This window comes from Polyodon spathula, chromosome 15 (assembly GCF_017654505.1).
Source record: "Polyodon spathula isolate WHYD16114869_AA chromosome 15, ASM1765450v1, whole genome shotgun sequence".
Classification (NCBI taxonomy): domain Eukaryota; kingdom Metazoa; phylum Chordata; class Actinopteri; order Acipenseriformes; family Polyodontidae; genus Polyodon; species Polyodon spathula.
The window spans coordinates 33,020,598-33,033,642 of NC_054548.1; the positions used below are offsets into that span (position 1 = coordinate 33,020,598).

At 39.7% G+C, this 13,045-nt stretch overlaps 1 protein-coding gene across 5 annotated transcripts in view; it reads left to right on the plus strand.

Annotated features, from left to right (window-relative positions):
• Positions 1–5,318: 5,318 nt before the first annotated feature.
• Positions 5,319–13,045, plus strand: part of LOC121327992 (arfaptin-2-like) — a 76,551-nt gene continuing 68,824 nt past the window's right edge. For all 5 annotated transcript variants that reach the window (XM_041272400.1, XM_041272401.1, XM_041272403.1 and 2 more), the window contains exon 1: positions 5,319–5,495. The gene's annotated coding sequence lies outside the window, so the exon portion shown is untranslated. The remainder of the gene's footprint in view (positions 5,496–13,045) is intronic.

A 13,045-nucleotide genomic window follows, 5' to 3' on the forward strand; every position in this document is an offset into this window, starting at 1 on the left:
TTCGGTGAGTGGAGAACGGGATAGGAGACGGAGGTAATAATTGTGATAATAATAATAGTAGTGAAATATCTGCTCACTGTGTTTGTCTGTATAGTCCGTTTTGTTTGTCTTTTTGTTTTGGCGACGAGTGCCGTGTCCTGTGTTTTTGTTTGTGCAAAACCTTTTATTTACCATCTGTTCATTCATTAAATGCTGAGCGAGACCATTCGCGCATCTCCACCAAACTCCACCTCTCTCTCTCTGTTTATTTCCTGGTTCCTATTTCTGGTCTGACGTCCCCCACTCTGGCCGTCTTTGTGACAGGGCATCACATTGGCTCTGACGCATTGGCCCAATCTTCGAAAGGTTTGTGTACCGTGCAGAGGGGTATGTGTGTCGCAAATGGCTGTTGTGCCGAAATTGTGCCAAGTTGCCATATTCTAAACGTCCTTTTGCGCATCACAATCCATTCTACTGGAAATGTCTGCATCGCGCAATATGGGGGGAGTGGACGACAATATGCGTGTTCCTGGTATATTCGAAGGTATGCGCCAAGCACAAAACTAGGTTTGTGACACGCAGAATAAGGATTGTAAAAGGATATATATATATATATATATATATATATATATATATATATATATATATACACACACACTGAGTGTACAAAACATTAGGAACACCTGCTCTTTCCATGAAATAAACTGACGAGGTGAATCCAGGTGAAAGCTATGATCCCTTATTGATGTAACCTGTTAAATCCACCTCAATCAGTGTAGTTGAAGGGGAGACAGGTTAAAGAAGGATTTTTAAGCCTTGACACAATTGAGACATAAGAACATAAGAACATAAGAAAGTTTACAAACGAGAGGAGGCCATTCGGCCCATCTTGCTCGTTTGGTTTTTAGTAGCTTATTGATCCCAGAATCTCATCAAGCAGCTTCTTGAAGGATCCCAGGGTGTCAGCTTCAACAACATTACTGGGGAGTTGATTCCAGACCCTCACAATTCTCTGTGTAAAAAAGTGCCTCCTATTTTCTGTTCTGAATGCCCCTTTGTCTAATCTCCATTTATGACCCCTGGTCCTTGTTTCTTTTTTCAGGCTGAAAAAGTCCTTTGGGTCGACACTGTCCATACCTTTTAGAATTTTGAATGCTTGAATTAGGTCGCCACATAGTCTTCTTTGTTCAAGACTGAACAGATTCAATTATTTTAGCCTGTCTGCATATGACATGCCTTTTAAGCCCGGAATAATTCTGGTCGATCTTCTTTGCACTCTTTCTAGAGTAGCAATATCTTTTTTATAGCGAGGTGACCAGAACTGCACACAATATTCAAGATGAGGTCTTACTAGTGCATTGTACAGTTTTAACATTACTTCCCTTGATTTAAATTCAACACTTTTCACAATGTATCCGAGCATCTTGTTAGCCTTTTTTATAGCTTCCCCACATTGTCTAGATGAAGACATTTCTGAGTCAACAAAAACTCTAGGTCTTTTTCATAGATTCCTTCTCCAATTTCAGTATCTCCCATATGATATTTATAATGTACATTTTTATTTCCTGCGTGCAGTACCTTACACTTTTCTCTATTAAATGTCATTTGCCATGTGTCTGCCCAGTTCTGAATCTTGTCTAGATCATTTTGAATGACCTTTGCTGCTACAACAGTGTTTGCCACTCCTCCTACTTTTGTGTCGTCTGCAAATTTAACAAGTTTGCTTACTATACCAGAATCTAAATCATTAATGTAGATTAGGAATAGCAGAGGACCTAATACTGATCCCTGTGGTACATCACTGGTTACCACACTCCATTCTGAGGTTTTTCCTCTAATCAGTACTTTCTTACTACTTCCACATGTTAACCACTCCCTAATCCATGTACATGTGTTTCCTTGAATGCCAACTGCGTTCAGTTTGAGAATTCATCTTTTGTGCGCGACTTTGTCAAAAGCTTTCTGGAAATCTAAATAAACCATGTCATATGCTTTGTAATTATCCATTATCGATGTTGCATCCTCAAAAAAATCAAGCAAGTTAGTTAGACACGATCTCCCTTTCCTAAAACCATGTTGACTGTCTCCCAGGACCCTGTTACCATATAGGTAATTTTCCATTTTGGATCTTATTATAGTTTCCATAAGTTTGCATATAATAGAAGTCAGGCTTACTGGTCTGTAGTTACCTGGTTCAGTTTTGTTTCCCTTTTTGTGGATCGGTATTACGTTTGCAATTTTCCAGTCTGTCGGTACCACCCCTGTGTCAAGAGACTGCTGCATGATCTTGGTTAGCGGTTTGTAAATTACTTCTTTCATTTCTTTGATTGTGTATGTGTTCCATTCAGAGGGTAAATGGGCAAGACAAAAGATTTAAGTGCCTTTAAACAGGGTATGGTAGTAGGTGCCCGGCGACATCGGTTTGAGTGTCAAGAACTGCAACGCTGCTGGGTTTTTCACGCTCAGCAGTTTCCCATGTGTATCAACGATGGTCCACCACTTAAAGAACATCCAGCCAACGGCAGGCCAGTGGTCAAAAATGGCTCATTGATGAAAGAGGCCAAAGGAGGCTGACAAGAATTCTGCAGAGTAACAGACAGGCTACAGTTAGTCAACTGACAGTCCAGTATAACATTGGTGCTGAAAGACCCATAAAAGAATGCACAACTCATCGTACCTAGACACAAATGGAGTATGGCAACCGACGACCTAACAGAGTTCCACTTCTTTCAGCAAAACACAAGAAACTGCGGTTGCAGTGGGTTAAGGAATGAAAACACTGGACACTGAAGGATTGGAAAAACATTGCCTGGTCTGATGAATCCTGGTTCCTGCTGTTTCACACTGATGGGAAGACTAGGGTATGGAGAAAACCACATGAGTACATGCATCCATCATGCCGCATGTCAACATTGCAGGCTGGCGGTGGTGTTTTCATGGCACACATTTGGCCCCTTGATAAAAGTGTAGCAACGTTTGAATGCCACATGATATCTGAACATCATTGCCAATGGTGCATCCCTTCATGACAGCAGTGTATCCATCTGCTAGGATTGTGTGGGGGCTGAATACTTATGCAAGCAAGATATTTCAGTTTTTTATTTTTCTTAAAAATATTTCCCAACATAAAACCAATGTTACCTGGCAAGAAAGAAGCCATTATTCAAAAAGCCTCATCTTAAAGCATGCATTATCTACATGCGAAAAAGCATGTAGATGATACTGCAGACATGTGGAAAAAGGTTTTGTAGTCAGTCGAGACAAAAATTGAACTTTTCGGGTCTAAATTCCAAGTGTTATGTCTGGCGCATCCCCAACATTGCACATCACCCAGTCAGCACCATCCCAACTGTCAAACATGGTGGTGGCAGCATCATGTTATGGGGATGCTTCTTGTCAGCATCCCCATTGTCAGGATAGAGGGGAGAATGGATGGTGCAAAGTACAGGCGAATCCTTGAGGAAAACCTGTTTGAGTCAGCTAAGACTCCGAAACTGGGGAGGAAATTCACTTTTCAGCAGGACAATGACCCAAAGCACAAAGCCAAAGCCACACTGGAGTGGTTGAACAAGAAGAGAGTAAATGCTCTTGAGCGGCCCAGTCAAAGTCCTGTCTTGAACCCAATTGAAAATCTATGGTAAGACTTGAAGATTGCAGTCCATCGGCGACCCCAGCAAACTTATCAGAACTGGAGCAATTTTCTCCATGAAGAATGGGCAAATATTTCACCATTCTACCGTGCAACGCCAGTAGAGACCAACCCAACATGACTCGCAGCAGTATTTGCAGTAGCAGTACTTGCTGCAAAGGTGCTTCCTCTAAGTGCTGACTTAAGGGGCTGAATACTTATGCAACCAGCAAATTTCATTTTGTACATTTTCTTTGCAAGTTTTGCTGACATTTAACCTCCTTCTCATATAACAGTGTTCAGTTTAACCACTACAGCTTTGAATAAAAACAAGTTTGTTTGAAAAACTGTGCACACATTATTTACAATTCAAGAAAATGTGACATTATTGGTAGGGGGTGAATACTTCTGCAAACCACTGTATATATTTTACAATTTCCTTTACACTGTGAAATGACTGTATCATGAGTGTTATATATTACAGATACAATGATACTGAACTACCTCCGTGTTATTAATTGAAGCTATAAAATGTTTAAATAAATAAATAAAAACTATATGTGTTTGGTACTGATTATTAACAGATTCACAGCCCAAATACATTATTTATTTAGAACCCAGGTTACTTTATTATAGTGATCCATAATTCTGAGTAAAACTTGTGTCCCTATCAACTGGTAAAGTTAGAGTTACATGTTCATATACGCCATAGTGTGTTAATTTAAAATAAAAGCTATTTGACAATGAAATGTTACTGACAGCTACCGTTTCTCCCATCATAGTATGTTAACTCTACTTGTAGGCAATCCATTAAGTATTAACTAAAGTGTAAAGCTTCACCATGTTTTGATCGTTTTTTTTTTTAATAACTAATTTTAGCTAATAAAAAATACAGCTTAATTTTACATCCAACAGTATAAAACAAATAAATAAATTTAAAAAAAAAAAAACAACATACCTAATAATGGGAGTGGAGCTTGCATAGATGAACACAAATGCTTCCACTGGGAATATGATACGAAGTTTACAAAAACAATCATTGCAAGGGTAAGTAGATTTTACTTATCTCTACTATGAATCGCGTGCAATGTATCGAACTGTGTGACTGATACCTGTGTTAAGACTAAGATTGATACATCAGGTCTGTGGGATCAGTAATATCTCACTATATTATCACAAGTGTGTTCTGAACTTACATATAAGCTTAAAAATAAGGCTTTATTTGGTACTGGGTGTGCACGCCACAGGTGCACATTGCCTGTTTGTGTTGGTAATTGTTATTGAATGATTTACAAAAAAATATGCTGGAAATAATCATAGAAAATACTCCTGTAAAATCTGAAATGGCGCCTCAGATACTAGTAAAACGTAAGTACAAAGCTTCCTTAAATTATATATATATATATGTGTGTGTGTGTGTGTGTGTGTGTGTGTGTGTGTAATTAAACAATGTTTCCTTCAAATTTACAATGATTTGCTATCTGCAAACACGTAACTTAAGCTTAAAAAGGAAATACAAATGTAACGGTATAGGAGAACAGCAAAATTCGTTTTAATATTTTCAAAGGTCTAACAGTCAGTCATATCGTATTGGGTAAAAAAAAAAAAAAAAACATTCCCAAAGTGAGGGTTTTTTTTCTTTTGCGCGGCGCGGTGGGCGGAGTAAATGGAATTGTGTCGATGGCTGTCGTCACTTCTGCTCGGCGTCTCCAGGAAGGGGCTGAGTACAAGAAACTGGAGGCAGACAGTGGGGTAGATATACAGCAATGCACTAAAACACGAACAGTATTATTTAATAACATATGCTGTTTACTTAATGCAATTGTAATACAAAATACCAACCATTAGAGAGGGGAACCTGCAGATCGACATACAGAGAGAACACACGGTACGATTATTGTTATTTTTGCGAACTGTAACCGTTAAGTGCAGTGCTGGTACTGATTTTGTATTAATATGAAATTAAATAAAAAAAGCTCTTGGTTATAAATTAAAATGGTGGTAGTTTTAGTGAATGCATTTCAGAATGCAAACCGCGTGAGATCAGGAGAAGTGGTGTGGATTAATAAAAATGTTCATTCATCTATGCGTTGCGAATATATATATATATATATATATATATATATATATATATATATCTATATTATATATATGGTGATACATTATTGTATATATACTACAATGTACAATAAGTACATGTACTATATGGTCAATTTAAATAAGTCGTTACGTATGCTATTACAGGCTTCATGATAAGCATCATCGTTCTTCTCATTCAACAATGCATATTGTTTATTCGTGGTGTTTTGCACCTGCTCCCTCCAAGCCACTTCAGAATTGTGAGACTTGCAGCAACACTGCTAAAGCCTAGATTTGTGAGCCATACATTTGTTACCTCAAGGTGTTTTCCTGATTTCATTTTGCATCTTTATTATACCTGATCTTACTGTGTATGTATCATAAATCATGAATTTTGGAAAAGGATGTGACATACTAGGGGTGTGCATGTGGTATTTACCCCAAATCACATTTTACATGTTGCGTGGAAATACTATTCTGGTAACCCTAAGAGGCTTGTGTTCCAATTTACAGATATTCTCTCTGTGTCAAATGTTGTTTTTTTTTTTTTTTTTTTTTTTTATAAAAAACAACAAACATATTTCTTCATTAACAGTTTCAACATTCTTGAAAAACGTAATACGGAAGTTAAAGTTGTAACTGGTATTTGTTATGTAAACGGTTTATCCAATGGGTTTGGTAGTGTGGGTTTCGTTAAGGCCCTACAGGTACATATGGCTAGAGCTGCTAGTATATAAGAAGCGATATGTATTTCGGGAAATAACGGGCCTTGCCAATTTTGATTCGTTAGAACATCAATAATATTTTTACAGTTTAAGTCGTTTTTTTCGTGTGCTAGTATTAAATGTTTTACAGAAAAGACTTTCACTTATTTTGTCACGGAGAAATGATGGTGTTGAAGGAGCGCAATGGGATCACCTCCGTGAACTAGTACTAAGAATAAACACACTTTGCTTATTATACAGTGGCTTTGTTATCTTGTTGCTCCTTGCCCCTGAAATCCCCTCTCACCCGGAGTTCCTAGTTTGAGACCTCTCTAGTATATGGAGCCTAATTATGATGACGTGGCGTTTGGTTTTTTGCCAGCTGTGTCCAGTCCTGGAATTCTCTTAACTAGATGGCTCTGTCAACACGTTGTTGTTAAAGTGTGTCGAGTTTTATAGACCCTTCAGTTTAAGCCCTTTTAATATACTATTGTAACGACCCTGGCGATAGCAGCATCCTGGACGTTGTGTTTGTCTTGTTTGTTACGTCCTGTTAAGGTTCAGTGTATGGCGAGGGTACGGGGCACGCCGTTAGTGTGTGTGTGCGCGGTGGGCGGTTCCCCCGGAGGCTATAAGTAGGAGGGGGCAGCCGCGAGTGGGAGTGCGTGTGTGAATGTCTGACGGGAGAGAGACGGCGAGAGACGGAGAACTGACACAGAGTGTGTTTATCGGTGAAGCAGGGAGTGACCGCCAGTGAGTCTGCGGTGTAGAAGAGAGAGAGAGACAGCTATTTATTATTTTGGCGTGGACCTCGGCCCAAACAGGGTTTCGTTGTGTTATTAAAATAAAAGTACGTGGAACCTCATCTGGTCTCCCCCGAGTCTGTCTCACCCCCATAGCACAGAACGCTACACTATGTTGTTATTAAATGATACTCCACTAGTATGGTAACATTGTGCCACTTTACTGCAGTGTAGGGAACATACTGTGTAGGTGTTCATATTATTCTTCTCTCTGAACCAGATCATCACTCCTAAATTATGGTTGGTGATGGGTCTTCTCTATGTTTTAGTTGGTGCTGCGTTTATGAGTTTCAAAGAGAGGTAAAGCTTGGATGCCTGTTGAATATATGCATCTTTGCATGGGATTTAAATTAATAATAAAAAAAACAAAACACCTTTAAATAATGTATTGAAACCCTTTTTTATTTTCTCCAATACTATTTTAACAGCATTCCTTATCAATGTTTAGTACTCTTTAATTGTCGTTACACTGATGTTAACTTTAAAACATGCTGTTTACTGCTGGTTGGCAATATACAAATCACTCAAACCAAACGGTAAAACCAGCAAATACTGTTCAAATGTGTGCCTGAGAGAAAAAAATGGTATTTTCATTTTTTTCTTCAGAGGAATATAGCTATTTGTCAACCTGTTCTCTGGCCCAGCTGGATTTTGTTGGAGCATTTAATAGCTGTGGAGAATCAATCACCCTGGATTTTCGACCAGCAGTTTTTAGGGGGAATCTAGTCATAATTATATATCTGTGGTTCTTTAACCATTAAAACCTTCAATACTTGGTTCCAATCGCCACTAACAATATCTGTACACTCAGAATGCCGTGCTTTAAATTGTTTGATAAAATGTGTATTTGAGTTATCATTAAATGTAAGATATTTATATTCAAAATAAGAATATTTTATAAACGACTCCCCGTTTGAGTTCACACTTTTCATTAATTGTAATCCAGTGTTTTTTTAATTAACTCCAGCGTGTAATCCAGCATTATAAATCTTATCATATATGTTTTTAAAAGATATGGAACTAAAGCAAAATAAATAATAATCAATAAGAATTAGCTTTCATTTTCCAAACAGCTTGTTGTGGTTGTAACCTTATAATTTATAAGGTCGTACAATGCAGGATTCAACGGTAATGTGGCACGCATTACTTCTTTTTAATCGTTGTCTTTATAGGTGTGTGATTGGTTAGTTACTGAAATCTCAGTGAATAACTGAAGACATAAGAGGATAATTTCATACCACTTAATTTGCTCGCATAAAACATAACCTGGTTAACCGTACTGATGGCATATCAAATGCTTAGATGACAGATATGGTTGCATTCTTGTAGAACAAAATACATTTCGACAAGGCGTTAGTTCCATTACTTAGGTGAGCACAAGGTGTTTGTTTTAAATATAGGCCTGCTATGTGATAGTATGGGTTATTCAGTCTGTTAAACAGTAGGTGGGTGTTTATTTTGTTTTAATTCTTTTTATATAGAATTATTAGTTGAATAAACTGCTACCGAGTAAGACCATTTTGCTCCCTACTTTCCAGGCAGGTAGCAAATCTCTGTTTTTAAAAAGTTAACTTCTAGCCCTGATTATATTTTTTTTGTTACGTGGCATGTAATAAACAAGAAGCAAAACTATTAGTTTTTTTCACCTTTGTTTTACAATGCCGTTTCCACGTTTTGTTTTATTTGAAGTGTTTAAAATTTTAATTTGCAGTTTTCGTTTGCTTGTTCAGCTACAAAAAGTCACAATAAACCTCATGTTATTACTTTATGAAAACGTGTCTGTGGCCACTGTTGAGAAGAAACGGCAAGGAATGAAAAAAAAAAATGCGATATCAACCTCATGTATTATTTATTTCTGTAATAAACAAAACAACGTTTAACTTGGTGCTGTTTGGCATCCTTTGTTTTGTAGTTAATTCACTGGGGTAAAGTAAGTATGACCCAACTTAGTCTTTACTCCTGGGATGTTTTTATATTTTAATGTGTAACCGGGTCTCTCATTTAGATTTTTTTACTGGCCCCTTGGGCCACTGAGGTAGTGTTTTTACAGGCCCGTATACAATTTTAACTGGCCCAATAATAAGTACAAAACTGTATCACCCTGCTCGGCAAGTTAATAGCAGAGTAATGTATTCGGTTGTGTGTTAGCACCATTCAAAAATAAAACTATCTTCTGGATTATTTGTTTAACCATTCCGATTGTGTTGAGAGTATATGTTTAAATGATACTGGTCTGGTTTTTAAATCTGGCTTTTTGTGCATGTTTTGACTAGGTGACAATATAACAATAAAATGAGTTATCTGGAATAAATTCACCTGATGTTTAACTTTTAAACTGTTATTGTGTTCTTTTATATACTGTTTTTTAGCTAAGAGTTTAGCCAGAGTTGCTATGGCATCAGTAAATTAAAGAAGAAATAAAAAAGTTTTTCACCTTGGAAATCTGGTAATCATAAACTACATGGACAGTGCGAGAAACTGAAGTTCTGGTAGAAATGTTGGTCAGACACCAAAATCTTGCCCAACTTGACAAAACTCACAAAATAGTAAAATATATTCAATATTTCCTAAAATTACTTTGTTTAATGCCGACAGCATTAAATCTGAAAAGTGCTCCCCAGTGCTTTCTTCCACAGCAATATGTTATAATCTAAAACATGCTATATTAAAAAATTCTTGAAAGAGAATGACAACCATTACCGAATGGGAAAGAGCCTCTCTGACAGTCAGTCACTGAGCATATATAAAAAAGCTGTCCTATCAGGGCCCTGCTGTGAGGGGGAAGTCCCTCCCACCTCCTGTTGAAGAGGGATATATATATATATATATATATATATATATATATATATATATATATATATATATTCGTATGAGCTTAACATGCAGAAGTTACATAGTTATATTGTCACAGTCAGGTGCCTCAGCCAGTCGCGGCTGGCATCATCCGAATCGGTGAAGTTGCTGGGGCACCTGAAGCGAGGGCAGGAGTATAGAATGTGGTCGGCCTTCTGCTCCTTGCCGTCGCCGCATTCGCAAAATGGGTCATCGGTGAGACCCCACTTGTGTAGGGTAGCCCGGAAACAGCCATGTCCAGTTCTTAGTCGGTCCAGCTTGACCCAGGCTTGTCTGGGTAGGTCATTTCCAGCGGGTTTGTTAGATACTATGTCGATAAACTGTTTCAATCTGTGGTTGTTATTATTCCACACGTCTTGCCACTTTTTGTTAGCCCAATTGGTGCCATTGTCATTGTTTGCTTCTTTCATAAGGTGCCTCATTGTGTTAGAAGGTGGGTGCCGGTTTTCTAGGCGGAGGATCGTGGTGTTCCCGTTGCAGATGGCATCGTGCAGCAGGTGGTTGGAGTCATCCGAGGCTTTCAGTGCAAGGTTGATGCAACTTGCTTCTCTGCGAAGATTTGGTAGAGAGATGCCGCTGAGAATCGGTAGCAGTTCAGTGGGCGTAGAGCTAATGCACCCGGTGATAATGCGCATGCTGTTGTTCAGGGCTGTGTCTACCATCTTCGTGTGGCTGCTGTTGTGCCAGGCAGGAGAGCAGTACTCAGCTACCGAGAAGGCTAGAGAAAGCACAGAGGTGTGTATTACTGTGAAATTTGCACCCCAGCTAATGCCAGCTAGTCTTCACAGGAGGTTGTTCCTTGCTTGGATTTTTGCTGCTGTTTGTTCGAGATGTTGCGTGAAGGTCAGTGAGCGGTCAAGTACAACTCCTAGATATTTCGGGCTTTTCTCAAACGGAATAGTTTTGTCTTCGCACTTGATGTTGATTGTTATGTTAGCAAGGCGATTTCCGAGGTTGAAAATGCTGCTCACTGTCTTGATGATGCTAAGTTTTAACCTCCAGTCTTTGAAGTAGCAGTTCAGCTTGTTCAGGTCAACCAGACCAGGTCTCCAGACCTTCCCCAAGATCTCCGGCAGCGAAACTGCTGCGGACAAAGGTGGTCTCCTGACCTCTCCCCCGTTTTTCATAGCCGGCAGCTCTCTCTGGTGGGGCTCCGGCCACACTGACCCCTGCGGCCGAGCAGAGCTGACGGTGACCCCTGGCGAAGCAGTTCCAGCGACCCCAGGCGATGCGGAGTGGCAGGCAGCCCCAGGTGATGCAAATGTGACATCATTGGGCGGTGCGAGGCAGGCATCTTTGGGCGGAACCAGCAGGAATAAATCATCCTCTGCTGGTGGAGGTGGGAGCTGCAAGCAGTCCTCCCACGGCAGTGGAGGCGGAACCAGCAGGAATTGATCCTCTGCTGGTGGAGGTGAGAACTGCAGCAGTCCTCCCATTGCGGTGGAGGTGGAATCAGCAGGAATTCATCCTCTGCTGGTGGAGGTGGGAGCGGCGTGTAGTCTCCTGGTGACGGAGGTGGGAGCAGCGTGTAGTCTCCCCCTGTTGCAGGGGACTTGTGCGGCTCTCTGTCACTTGCAGGGGACTGGTGCGACTCTCTCTCACTTGCAGAGGACTGATGCGGCTCTCCCTCTGGTGCTGGAGACAGCAGCGATGGCTCCTCTCCCTCTAGCTCTGGAGATGGAAGCGGCTGGGCTTTTCCTGATAAAGTGGGAGATAACGGGAACCCTGCCATATCTGCAGCCTGGTCGCGGATTACCATCTCCACAATGTCTGGGAGGGACACTGGGCGGTGTTGCTTTTAAGAACATAAGAACATAAGAACATAAGAAAGTTTACAAACGAGAGGAGGCCATTCGGCCCATCTTGCTCGTTTGGTTGTTAGTAGCTTATTGATCCCAAAATCTCATCAAGCAGCTTCTTGAAGGATCCCAGGGTGTCAGCTTCAACAACATTACTGGGGAGTTGATTCCAGACCCTCACAATTCTCTGTGTAAAAAAGTGTCTCCTATTTTCTGTTCTGAATGCCCCTTTGTCTAAACTCCATTTGTGACCCCTGGTCCTTGTTTCTTTTTTCAGGCTGAAAAAGTCCCTTGGGTCGACACTGTCAATACCTTTTAGAATTTTGAATGCTTGAGTTAGGTCGCCACGTAGTCTTCTTTGTTCAAGACTGAACAGATTCAATTCTTTTAGCCTGTCTGCATATGACATGCCTTTTAAGCCCGGAATAATTCTGGTCGCTCTTCTTTGCACTCTTTCTAGAGCAGCAATATCTTTTTTATAGCGAGGTGACCAGAACTGAACACAATATTCAAGATGAGGTCTTACTAGTGCATTGTACAGTTTTAACATTACTTCCCTTGATTTAAATTCAACACTTTTCACAATGTATCCGAGCATCTTGTTAGCCTTTTTTATAGCTTCCCCACATTGTCTAGATGAAGACATTTCTGAGTCAACAAAAACTCCTAGGTCTTTTTCATAGATTCCTTCTCCAATTTCAATATCTCCCATATGATATTTATAATGTACATTTTTATTTCCTGCGTGCAGTACCTTACACTTTTCTCTATTAAATGTCATTTGCCATGTGTCTGCCCAGTTCTGAATCTTGTCTAGATCATTTTGAATGACCTTTGCTGCTACAACAGTGTTTGCCACTCCTACTTTTGTGTCGTCTGCAAATTTAACAAGTTTGCTTACTATACCAGAATCTAAATCATTAATGTAGATTAGGAATAGCAGAGGACCTAATACTGATCCCTGTGGTACACCGCTGGTTACCACACTCCATTCTGAGGTTTTTCCTCTAATCAGTACTTTCTGTTTTCTACATGTTAACCACTCCCTAATCCATGTACATGTGTTTCCTTCAATCCCAACTGCGTTCAGTTTGAGAATTAATCTTTTGTGCGGGACTTTGTCAAAAGCTTTCTGGAAATCTAAATAAACCATGTCATATGCTTTGTAATTATCCATTATTGATGTTGCATCCTCAAAAA